Raw genomic sequence first — 13,331 nt, 5'->3', positions numbered from 1 at the left:
TTATAGCAAAAAATGGTCGCTGGATGGCTAAAATCAATAAAGATTCCCGTCGGATCGGTCAGGAGCTGTGGATTAGGCTGCCACTCGCTCCGCTGATGTCGTCAGCCTCTCAGATGTGATTTTTTGTAATTTATGAGAAGGCCTAGATTGTCTAAGCAAGAAATAGTTCGTAGGAGATTGGTCCGAACAGGGTCTGATTGGAGGCTACTAGGAGCCAATCGTCCAGATAAAGAAATATTTGTACCCCTTGACGACGAAGGTGCCCCACTGCTAAACACTTGGTGAATACTCTGGGGGCAGAAGTGTGTCCGAATGGGAGAACCTTGTATTGGTAATGTTGATTGTCCGCCTGAAAACATAGGTAGCACCAAGAACTGGGGTGCATTGGAATGTGCACATAGGCATCCTTTAAGTCCAGGGAGCACATCCAATCCTTTGGTTGAAGAAAGGGAAGGATTTGAGAGAAGTCATTTTGAATTTCTCCCGGTAAAGATGTTTGTTCAGGGAACGGAGATCCATTATTGGTCGCAGTCCTCCTGCTTTCTTGGGAATTAGGAAATATTGGAAGTAGAATTCCAGATGGAATTGCTGGAAAGTTAACCTCTGAATGCAGTTGTTTTGTAGAAGATTCTGAATTTCCTTCAGCAGAGGTTCTTTGTGAGATGTTAGTTGTTTATGTGGAACCCAATGTGGAAGGGTTGGGAGGGATGAGAAATGAAGATTGTAACCGTGGGCTATGATCGATAATACCCATTGATCTGATGTGATATGATTCCAGGTGGGAAGAAAATTTGACAATCTGCCCCCTACTGGGGTTAATGAGACGGTGGCGACGGAATTCTTAAAAACCAGTCTGAGGTTTGGCGGGTTGAGGGTCCGCCCGCTGTCTAGGCTGTCGAGGAGTCCTTGTCCTTTGGTGAGGCACTTGAGGCTGGTATGGTTGCTGTCTCGCAGATTGGTAGGGCTGAGGCTTGTTGTATGAAAATTGTTTAAATGGCCTACAGGGGGGTCTTTTGTATGAACCCAAGATAGGATATTGTCATCGCGAAGTGGATGGCTGATGTGGTGAAGTCAAGGAGAGGACAGCAGTCTTCTGCTCCTTAATCTTTGATACCGTTTCAGTGAATTTTTCTCCAAAAAGGTTGTCTGGACAACAAGGCAAATTTGCTAATTTGTCATGGACATCATCTCGTATGGCAATGGAACGAAGCCATGCTAGATGACGTGCAGTCAGAGCGTTTGCTGAATCCCTAGATGATATATCAAATCCTTCGTAAATTGACCTGAACAAATGCTTTAATCCTTCCTCCATGCTGTGGTATTGAGGCGGTAAAGGCGTATCTGGAAATTTCTGCTGTAGATCCGACTTAAGTGCCGGTAAATTGTCAAATAGGTACTGTGTAATATAAAATTGGTGATTCTGAATACGTGTGTTTAACATTGATGAATTAAAGGATTTCCTTGCAAATTCATTCAACAACTTATGGTCCTTATGCGGTGGTGTATTTGCATGAATACGAGGTTTTTGTGCCTTCTGCATCGCTGACTCAACGACAATCGAGATATGGGGAAGTTGAGTGGAAGCATGAAAAGGACAATCCTTCATTTTATATTTCAAATCTATTTTCCTGGATGTTGGCATTGTAGACAGTGCAGTCTCCCAGGATTTTTCTATCAGCTGTGTGAGAACGGAATTCTGAGGTAGGGCTACTGGCTCTGTGGAGGCATCAAAAATCTTTAATATGCCCATCATTTCCTGATGTGGGTCAGGTAGTTTCCTGGTTTCAACTTTTAAGAACTGGCCAACCGTCTCGATGAATTGAGAGTAAGATAAATCTTCTGGGGGTGAAGATGGTTCTGGAGGTTTTTCCGCAGGGTCAGAGGAGTAACCAGTAGAATCATGTGTGGAGGTATCAGTATCATATTGAATTGGAGATGAATGCGGTACTGGGTGGGCTTTATGTACTGGATCCAGTACGGTAGGGACCACTGGAATCATTGGTAAGCTAGCCGGTTGAGGTGGAATATTCGATTTCTCAACTGATTGTAAGAACTGAGATAGAATATTGGTAGTTTGGGTCATAGCTTGACTAGATAGACCTGAAGTCAACGGAGATGGTATTGGCTCTGTACTTGGCGGAAGAGTAGATGGGATTACATCCTCTGAACCATGACCTGGATCCGGTTGAGGATGACCAGGGCTCGATGTACCAATAGGGACTATGGACTCAGATGAGAAGGTTCTATGTTAAGAAGGAGATGTAGGTGAAATATGAGGAGGTGAAAATTCTGGTTCAGGGTCCACAATTTGCAGAGGAGACATTTCCTTTGGTCTCTTATGACCCGAATGGTGTTTCTTGTATTGTTTCTGTGTGAATTGTGTCGGCAATGCGCCGATATGCGTCAACGATGTACCTTTCAAAGACGGTACCGATGCTGCAATGTCTGTGCATCGATGCGTCGACATTTTTGATGCCGAGGCATCCTTGTGCCGATGCTTCTGGTGCATGGATGCGTCAAACGTCCTTCGGTGCGTCGATGAGTTGCACGTCCTTTGATGAGTCGATGCGCTGTACCTCTCCTTGTACTTTGACGCTTTTTATTTTCTGAGTCGCGTCAGCATGCCTGACCGTTGGTCGTCGATGCGCCGCGTGCGTCGGTGATCCCACCAACACATCTCCAGCACCATGCTCCGTTTTTTCGCGGGCAAGCAACGGTGGGTGTTCTAACCCCACAGGGTCTACTGAGGAGGTTCTCCTCGATGAGGGAGACCTCCTCCTCTTTGGGTCCAGTGAAGACCTTACCGAGGCCTCAGATGGGGCATAAGAATCCAAAGTCCTGGCTTGAAGATCCTGTATCCTGGCTGCCCGCTGACGCTGGGCTCATGGGGACATACATCCACAGTCCTCACAGTTGACTTGGTCGTGGGAAGGACCCAGACACAAGTAACAGGATGTGTGGCCATCAGTGGGCGACATCATTTTACCACAAGAGCAAAACTTGAAACCAGGACGTGCCATTCTTCTCACAGGTACTGAATTGAAGAAGTGCTGCTGTTTTTCTCCCTGGTTTCTTTGGTTTGTTTGTTTTTGATTTTTTTTACTTCAGAAAGTTTCTCTCACAGGAGAGCAGAGCTCCGCATGCCAACTGCCGCGCGGAAAAAAACTGACTGAGGAGCCTGAGGTGAATCAGAGAGGATATAAGAGGGAGCACCCAGCTGAAAGACTTTGCTATACTTAGAGAGCTCCGCCACCTAGTGGCACGTAAGACGTACCTAGACAGCATGGCTAATTCAGCTGCTTATCTACGTGAAAAAAAAAAAATTACAAAATTTCAAGTTTCACATTTTTTTTTGGCAATGCTCTAGGGCCTCAAACGTGACAGTGTAATGGTTACTGGGTACCATTTGTAAGGATGACAGGAGGCACCACTAAGGAAACAGGCTTCGAGATACAGCCTGGGTGGGACAAGCTTCCAGAGCAGAGGAAGAGAGAAAAGAATTAGGAGGAAACTACAATTCCCAGAGCAGAAAGGGGAAGTTTCTAAGAGCAGGGAGGGTGGAAACTTCAGAACTTTAATAACCAGGTGGGATTTTAGGCAGGGAAAGAACCCAAGTAGATTTAAATGGGAGAGTTTTAGTAGAAGACGAGGAAGAGCCGAGGCAAGGGAGCAAACTGCCAGTTTCAAAGGGAAGCTTGGATGTAAAGAATCAGTAGAGTCATCCTTCAGATGAAGGTAACATGCTTGAATCTTGGACTTAGAACACAAAGCAAACACTGCTGTGGGTGGCTGTAGTTGTAATTGATTCAATTACAACTACAGGCTATGGAGGAAGGGTAGTGGCAGTTCCCAAGAACCCAGCCCACAAGGAAGATCTTGCTGAGTTATGCTACAGAGACCTAGCAAGCTGTGGACCTGATTTTCAAAACCATTTACATGCTTAAAACTATATTTTACACATGTAAATGCACTTTACCCATGTAAGTAAGCTTTTGAAAATTACGATAAGATATGCTGTTGAATTGTCAATAGGTTTTACTTGCATTAAGTGCACTTAAGACAGGTAAATGGCTTTTGAAAATTGCTTTAATAGGATGCTACATTTTCATGCATAACACCTTTGAAACGTCACCTATGTGTTTACAAAGAAGATTTTAGTGAGTTTTGCTACTTTTGCCTGGCAGTCTCTAGAGGCTGTGTGTATAAAGATGACCTTGCTGGAAGGAAGAGGTATTCCAAATGCCTAAATGATAGAGGCTGCATTTCCTGAATCCTTGACCAGTGGCACGGTTGGAAGAAAGAGGTAACGTGGGAAAGTCAAGAGCAGGACAACCAGTGGATTGCAAGAGCATCTTAGGGCCTCTGTTTAGTTTACCTTAATCCAGGATCTCTGTGCACTGCCCAATTTCCCTACTTTTCATCAACCTCAGGTAGGCAAGGCAACTGCCCAGGGATGCATAGAAAAGAAGCACCTCAATACATCAAAGCAAGGAACTCTGCCCCCGAAGCAAAACAATGGCAAAATGTGCCCATTTTTGTATCTTCAGATTTCCTTTAAAATAAGTTTTCTTTGAATCTTAAAATAAAATAAATTTGGAGTTGTCAAAAGGTAAGCCCATCTTTTCAAAGCACCTTTTAGCCTTTTTTTTTTCTTAAATCATTTCCTTTTTTGCATTATTATTTTCTGAGCTATTTGTTTACCAAAACATGTCAGGATCTGTCTGGATGGAACACATGACACATATCAAAATAATTCTTTGAATGCTATGTTAACTGCTAGATCAAACTCTCTAATGCAGATCATAGTAGTTAGGGGAATTACTTCTGGGTCGGCTAAACGCAGTCATAGCATCAGCTACTCCCAAGAAATATCCCCCAGCAGAATAGTGCAACAGTGTCGAAAACCAAAACCCCAAAACATCACTGCATGCAGAGGCACAACATACAGGACGACAGTTTAATTTCTGCTAAAATTCTACTGCCATTTCTCTGCAAAACTTACAAAAAGCAAATGTCTAAAGCCGAGTTCTACTTGTGGGCTTTGCAATGAGTTTTGAAAAGAAAACATGCACTTTCACTTTTAAACCTACCAAGAACACAAAGCACCTATGGACCTTTCCCCCTGCTTTCTGAGTGAGTACTTTTTCCATGTATCATAATATGCATAGAGTTGCAAATGCCATCTCCTCAGGCTATTTTCTTCCCTAGACCTAAACAAGTTCCTGGGAATGCCTCCTCTGTGCATGTACTTTTAGCCCCACTGAGGGTCACCCACAGTACCTCACTATGTACTATATCTAAGCACAAAAAACTATAGAACCAGAACAATCCCCCACTTCCAAATGAACACGGAAATGTTAAACCCTCAAATGGGAGCCAACAGTCTAGAGAGGAAACCTGAAAAACCAAGAGAACATCTGCTTTATTTACTTCCAGAGTAGAGCAGTCTTTGTAACTAGAACCTCGGTATATAAAAAAATGCTAAATAAATAAATAAATAAGCATGGTGGGACTCTGGACTGATCTGTGAGAATCCAGCAGATCTGTCCAGATGAATGGGATATACCAAAGTTCCCCTATACTGAGCAGGAACCCAAAAACCATCTCGTAACACACTCTCCCCAAAACTGGCAGAGTCCACGGCCTGAACATCCGGACAGTAATATTCTACAAAAGTGTGGTGAAAACTTTCTCTTGCGGTGAAACCAAGTGACATTCCATCCAGGAAGCCACCTGGGCCCTGGTGGAATGAGTTTTCAATCCCTCAGGAACCGAATGGCCTTTACAAATATAAGCAGATGCAATGGCCTCTTTTACCCATCAAGCAATGGTTACTATAAAAGCCATGTTTCACTTACTTCCTCCACTGAAAAGTACAAAGAAATGATCTAACCTCTGGAAACAGTTGGAAATCTTCAAATAACGTAGAAGAATTCTATGCACATCCAACAAGTGAGGCAGGAGGAGAAGACAACTCCAAATTTAAAAAAGCATATAACTCTACCATGTGACTTAAATGAAATGAAGATAGGATCTTCAGGAAAAATGAAGGGATCTGTATGCAATGACACCACTTGCTCAGAAATTTGTAGGAAAGAGTCCCTACAGGATAACATTTGAAGCTCCAAAATATGCTTGGTGGAACAAATCACCACCAGAAAAACCGCCTTCAGTGTGCGATCCTTCAAGGATGCCTTCCTCAAAAGCTCAAAAGGAGAGCCACATAGAACCTTCAAAACCAAATTAAGATTCCACAGAAGAACTATCTGTTGTACTGGAGATCACAAATGCTTTACACCTTTGAGAAATCTCACTACATGCGGATGTGAGGGCATGGATAACCTCTGAACTTTACCAGTGAAGCAGCTTCAGGCAACCACTTGTACTCGTAAAGAATTCAGTGCCAGCCCCTTTTGCAGACCTTGCTGCAAAAAGGCAAGAATTTGAGAAACTGAAGCCCTAAGAGGGCTCAAACACCTTCTACTCCCAGACATAAGCCAAAGAACAGAAGACTTGCCATATTGGGTCAGAAGTCAAGCCCAATATCCTGTTTCCAACAGTGGCCAATCTAGGTCACAAGTACCTGGCAGGATCCCAAGGGATAATTAGATTTCAAGCTACAATGGATTTCTGAAACTCTACCTTAATAATGGTTAATGGACTTTTTCTCCAGGAACTTGTCCAAACCTTTTTTAAATGCAGCTATACTAATATCTTTCACCACATCCTTTGGCAACGAATTCCAGAGCTTAATCATGTGTTGAATAAAAAAATATTTTCTCTTATTAGTTTTAAATGTATTACCCAGTAACTTCATTGTGTGTCCCCTGGTCTTTATTCTTTTTGAAAGAATAATCAAGTGTCTTGATGTTTACTCGTTCCACTCCATTCATTATTTTACAGATCTCTATCATATCTCCCCTCAGTCATCTCTTCTCCAAGCTGAAGAGTCCTAACCTCTTCAGCCTTTCTTCATAGGGGAATCGTTCCATCCCCTTTGTCATTTTGGTCATCCTTCTCTAATTCTGCTTTATCTTTTTTGAGATGTGGTGACCAGAACTGCACACAGTACTCAAGATGAGGCTGCACTATGGAGCGATACAGAGGTGTTATGATATTATCTGTTTTATTCTCCATTCCTTCCCTAATAATCCCTAGCATTCTATTTGCTTTCTTGGCTGCTGCTGCACACTGAGCAGAACATTTCATCGTATTTTCAACAACATCTAGATCTTTTTCCTGAGTGGTGACTCCTAATGTGGAATCTTGCATTGTGTAGCTATAATTTGGGTTACTCTTCCCTAAGTATATCACATTGCACTTGTCCACAAATTTTGCCATTTGCTTGCCCAGGCTCCCAGTTTTGTAATGTCCTCTTGCATTTTCTCACAATCTTCTTGTGATTTAACAACTTTGAATAATTTTGTGACATTGGCAAATTTGGTCACCTTACTTGTTCCCATTTCCAAGTCATTTATAAATATATTAAAAAGCAGTGGTCCCAGAACAGATCCCTGGGGCACTCCACTAGTCACCTTTTTCCAATGGAAAAATGTACCAGTTAGCCCTATTCTCTGTTTTCTATCTTTTAACCAGTTGGCAATCCACAATAGGACACTGCCAACTATCCCATGACTTTCTAATTTCCTAAGAAGTCTCTCACGAGGGACTTTGTCAAATGCTTTCTGGAAATCCAGATACACTATGTCAACTGGCTCACCTTTAACCACATGTTTATTTCCGCCCTCAAAAAAGTGTAGCAAATTTGTGAGGCAAGACTTCCCTTGACTAAATCCATGTTGGCTTTGTCCCATTAAACTATGCCTATCTATAATGTCCATCAATTTTGTTCTTTTGCCTGGCACAGATGTTAGACTCACTGGTCTGTAGTTTCCTTGATCCCTTTTTAAAAACTGGCATTTCATTGGTAACCCTCCAGTCTTCAGGTACCATAGACGATGTTACCTGTAGTTTTCCCTATGAACACCTGTTTGGTGCTTGCGTTCAATCACTCCAGGGCCCAACATGTCCTCAAGATACAATTGCTTAGGCAACCACGTCAAAACACAGTGGAAAGAAACTGGACAAGAAGAAAAAAATGCCTCATTCCAGGGATCCCTCTAAAAACACTTTACTATAAAAGAGTCCCTCTGTAGCTAGCTTAATATATCACCCAAGAAAGACAAACAAGAACTATTATTTTTTGAAAATCTAGAATACCAAGAAATCCGTATTGAAATGGTTTATCTGGCTATAAGTGTGGGACTTAGCCGGACAAACAAAAGGCATGCCAGGGTCATTCCATGCGGGGCTAACCTCCCCAGATAATGCCGATATTCAGCACAACCCGGGTAAGCCTGGTCATACTGGACAGCAATACTCAAATTATCCGGATCGCATGGACTTTATGCAGCAATATTTGGTAGAATGCATAACCATCAGTGAGCCACTGAATATGCCAGAAAAGTTATCTGGATAACGTACCCGCTCTCCAGCGCTCTAAATATGAATCTCAAAGTGATGTTGTTTGTGCAATTTGTTTCAAAACAAAGGCTTAGTAAGCCCACAGATTAATTCCATTATTCGTTCTTCATATTACAAAATACGGATGCTCCATGCATATTTATGTCTCTCCGATTTTCGTACTATCACTCATGCACTAATCCTGTCTCCCCTTGATTACTTTAATTCCTTATACCTTGGACCTGCCACCTTCTACACTTAATTCCATTCAGTTCGTTCAAAGTTTTGCGGCACGTCTATTAACCGGTGTCGCATTACAAGAACACATAACTCCTTCGCTAGCTAAACTACATTGCATGGGGAATGATTATGCCTCACTACTTCAAAAATGCCATCCAAGCAGATGCTTGCGCTCAACTAGAAATCTGCTTGAGATGCCACCCCCTATGTTCTTAAAACTTGCATTATATAGGAAGACAATGTTAACTAAGGCTGCCCCTTTATTGTGGAAGGAGCTACCTGATGAGATATGGGTGGAGAATGATCTGCTCCATTTTAGGAAGTTCTTAAATATCCTACTTCTTCTCTCTGGCACTCAGCCAGTTAGGCAACTAGGCAGCAGAAAGTCTTTGACAGGGGTTTGAATTCCCTGTGTTGCTATATGTATTGTTCTCTGGATCATTTGCCCAGTGTTTTTGACTCTATGTATGTGCTGTATTTTATATCTTGATTGTGAATGTAATGATGTAATCCGCTCAGATTTCTGCATCAGCGGAATACAAATTTTTAAAATAAATAACCTGCATGAAACGGCCAAGACTTCACTAAACCTTCTGGAGAGGGGCAGCCGTTCATGTCTTCTTCCTACAGGGCCTTGCCTTTTTAATTCTCAATCCCAAAATATGCTTGCAGAATAAAAGACACCTCACACTTAAATGTGCTAATTCAGGTAGGCCAGGCCAGCGCAGCACTTAACTCTCTATTGGACATGCATAGATAACACCCAATGCAATAATAGGATTAGCGCATCCAAAACAGCTACGCACTCGATTGGATACGCATAGCTAACAGCACTCATCACATGTAAATTCATGTAGATGAAGCCATTAGCCATTACCGGGATGCAAAAAATGAGCGCACGCCCAACTCACCCTGTTTAACATGGAAAATTTAATGTCAGCCCTAGGGCTGGAGTTAAGTCATTCTGTGCTTAAGGGCTCAACAAAAAAACAAAAAATACACTTTCTGTGGTTCCTCCTACAAAGTATTGTCACAATACTAAGTAGGAGGAACCACAGAAAGCTGCATGAAGACCAGGCCGTGTTTATTGTGCGTGTAATATTGTACCGGTAGCGGGAGAAAACGGATGCACATGTTGCGCATTCATTTTCCTAACCCGCACTTACAGCTATCTCTTCTGGGAGCCTGTGGCCGAGGAGGCACTAGGGACCACAATTTCCCCTAGCGCCTCCTTTTTAACGCAGCAACTCATTTCCCTATTGCATTGCGCACCCAGGAGAGGTGGATATGCGTGCGTTAGGAAAACAAGCGCTCAATATGAGCACACATTTTTAGCATGCCCATATTGCATCAGCCCCAGAGTGGCTCACCTTGATTTTAAGCACTGCAAATCCTTTTAGGAGCTCCTTGATGTTTCCAATGCAGTCAGCTTCATTCTTCAGCTCCAGACAATACTAAAGCGAAAACAAACAACCAGCAATAGATATAAATAATTTGGGCCATGCCCTGCAGCCTCCCTCCCTATGCTTCCCAAAGGGATTCTCTTTTGATCTAGAAACACAAGAGTCAAGATACAAGGGTTTCAAAATCCAAAGCAAGCTATAGTGGCATTCAGAAGTTCAGTGCTGGAACAGTGAAACTGCATATTTCAAGTTTGTTAGGGACTACTGTTTTGCTTTTCATAGTTGGATTTCCAGGCGAAGGGTCCCCAGTGGGGGTTTCACCTCTAAACACACAAGCGAGCCTGGAAACCTGTACGCCATGCAGAAAGAGCATGCACCTGCCCTATGGCAGGAGGAAGACGGTGAGACCCATAGCTTAGCCCTGCTATGATAAGAGCTGGAGGCAGCCAGGAGGAGGAGAATACAGTTGTGAGGATCTTCTATCTATCTTCATGAGTGACATTAGCAGAAGCAAAAAATGAGGACAAAAGAAAATGTTGCGCACCCGTATTCTCTCACACTTAAGGGCTTTCTTCCAGTTGCTGTGCCCATGGGACTGGGTTAGCGTTCCCTAACAGGCTCCATGGGGGTGGGGGAAGAGGAGAGATTCCCCATGGAAGGGCTCATTTTATTTTGGCACATGCCAAGCCCAGAATGTACCCCCAGAAAGTACAGCTAAGAAAATGGAAAGTTCTGTTTAGCTCAAACCGTCAGCGAAAGGAAAGAAGACAGGATAAGAAAAGAATGCAAGAGTGGTGCGGAGGGAAAGAAATTGCACATAAGCACCGCTCTTTCATTGAGAAAGGAGCAATACAGTCACCAGAAAAACCCATCCTACAGTGACAAAGGAACATGCAGACACTGCTAAAAACAAATGTGGACAGACATGAAAAATGAACACGCTCTCCACAGATCATGAAATAGAGGGAGTGTACGAGGCAGGAGAATGTGAGAGAGGGCTGGTTTTTCATTTCACAACAGATCGCAGTCCCTACTCTTTCTGCCCTCAGAGCTCCAGGACACAAGGCTGTGGTGCTCCAAAAAGCCAGCAAGCGCATAAGCACTAAATGGAGCTCTACGCACTCCCCAAAAGAGAAAAAGAGTTGTATTTTTGCGAAACATCTTCCTCCCTCTGGTCTCTTTTCTTTTTTAATACTAATTTATCTTACTTTTGTTTTACTATAATCCGGGGTGGTGGGGAGACACTGAAGCTTTGTTACAGCTATGCTCTCTCCACCCCCCACCCCCGTTTATAAAAATAATTTTCTTTGAATCCACACCTCAGCTGTTCCTGCTTTAAACACGAGGCCCACCTTAGGTTCTGAATGAGATCAGCACATTAATGCCCCGATTTTACGAGTATTCCTTACTGTAGGAGCTGCTAAGCAGGGGGATGTGTTCCAAACCATTTACCCAAGTGAAGAGGCCGTCTGGAAACTACCCTCATTCAGCCCAGCTAAGAGCAGGTACAGGATTCCCTGTGCATTTGCCAGACTGAGAAGCAGCACGATTTTTGGGTGGAAACGGATGCGCATGGATTTTATTTTCCTGTAGACTTTCTTGTGCTTGCCAGAAAAGCAGTCACAAGGAATTTCTGCGGGATAATTGGTACCTGTGGCACTTTTCAAAGGGAAAGGCCCTGTGCACTTTCTTCTTGAAACTCAGGTACTGAGGTCCATGGCTCAAAAGTGCGTGGGCATCTGTGGAGTTTGCCCCCAAGTAGGCAGTTTGAAAATTGCCTCCTTATGGCCTTCGAGAACGAAATCCAAGCCATAGCAGAAAAAGGGAAGATCTTGCCGGTTTGGCTTTTATTGGCTGCAACTGAGACAACAAAAAAAAAAATCTGTTTTTGCTAGTGCTGATGCTTGGAGTACACATGACAGCATTTGAAAGTAAGGGAGAGAAAGCAAACTGTGGCAAATCACACAGCAAACCTCTGCATTTTTACAGATTTCAGAGAATTTACGTGGCCTAAAATTCTGAAAACCCCACAAAGTTTGGGGGATTGGCACAGACTAAATCAGAAATTCCAGCTCTGCTGAGATGGCCCTTCTGATAGCTGTAAATATTTAAATGCTTTTAAGTTTCCAAGGAGCATGCATAAATAACAGTTAATAAACTGTTAATTATGCATGCTCCTTGGAAACTTAAAAGCACAGATTAGTTTAGCTCAGTGGTTTCCAAATCAAGTCCTTGAGTACCCTAAGGGATTGCATTTTCAGGATATCGAGCACGAATATTCACAATGGAAAGCCACATGGAGCTGCAGATCAGACCACAGCAGCAGTGGAGTGATTATAATTATGCTTCCAAGAAGTCACTGGGGTAACCTGCATGGAACAGCAGTTTCAACCCTAAACAGAAGAAGAGGGGTAACACTGGCAATTACAAACCAAGAAGTGGAGTAACTGCCTAGAGCAGTTTGTGAACCAGGGATGCCAGAGTTCAAATCCTGCTGCTTCTCCTTGTGACCTTTGGCAAGTCACTTCACCCTGCATTGCCTCAGGTATAAACTTAAAGATAGATTTACTAAGCCGCATTATGGTTACAAAGCATGATATCATGCAATGTTAGGGCCTGAAACCCAGTCCTATTTTAATGAGATGTTTTGTATGGTATTTGCATGCATGAATTTTGCAAATCCTTGGAAAGTAGCTCACACATAACCAGTCTTATACTAATAAATAACGTGGCTGACACAGAAAACAATCAGCCCCATTATTTTATCGCATTGGAGGACGGTATTATTTACCCTTGGGGGCACAGGAACACTAGTGCAAGCCCCTAAAGGTGCAGTGGGAAAACGTAAAGGGCCAAGCAATCCAAAACACCCTCACAAATCATTCCGGGGCTCTTTGGAGACCAGTCCTGCTGCATTCCAAGGTGGCTCTGGCCCCCCAAAAAATCAAAAAAATGAAACTGCATGGTGACAGCTCACAACTTCCTTAACTCCTCCCCTTGTATGCAAAAATGTTTCTCTTCCCCCCCCCCCCCCCTTTGCCTTCAAGCTACCTCCTCCAAAGATTTCAACCCTAGGCACCCCATCCCTTCCCCCTTCCCCCTGGTCCAAATAAGAAAAAATCCCTGCAGTCTAGTGGCCCCTCAAGCCTTACCTCCAAACCATAAGAACATAAGAAAATGCCATATTGGGTCAGACCAAGGGTCCATCAAGCCCAGCATCCTGTT

The 13,331-nt window shown here is 43.2% G+C and overlaps 1 protein-coding gene across 7 annotated transcripts in view; it reads right to left on the bottom strand.

Moving 5' to 3' along the window:
• The window catches only part of ARHGEF6 (Rac/Cdc42 guanine nucleotide exchange factor 6), a 386,722-nt gene that overhangs the window by 328,992 nt on the left and 44,399 nt on the right, over positions 1-13,331 (bottom strand). For 2 of the 7 annotated variants that reach the window (XM_029607801.1, XM_029607802.1), the window contains exon 2: positions 10,074-10,157. The exons of the other annotated variants lie outside the window; for them this stretch is intronic. The gene's annotated coding sequence lies outside the window, so the exon portion shown is untranslated. The remainder of the gene's footprint in view (positions 1-10,073; positions 10,158-13,331) is intronic. 7 annotated transcript variants of the gene reach the window in all.

Source organism: Rhinatrema bivittatum, chromosome 6, assembly GCF_901001135.1.
Source record: "Rhinatrema bivittatum chromosome 6, aRhiBiv1.1, whole genome shotgun sequence".
Lineage (NCBI taxonomy): Eukaryota > Metazoa > Chordata > Amphibia > Gymnophiona > Rhinatrematidae > Rhinatrema > Rhinatrema bivittatum.
Note: the sequence above shows the minus strand (reverse complement) of the source record. Positions and strands in the feature narration are given on the sequence as shown.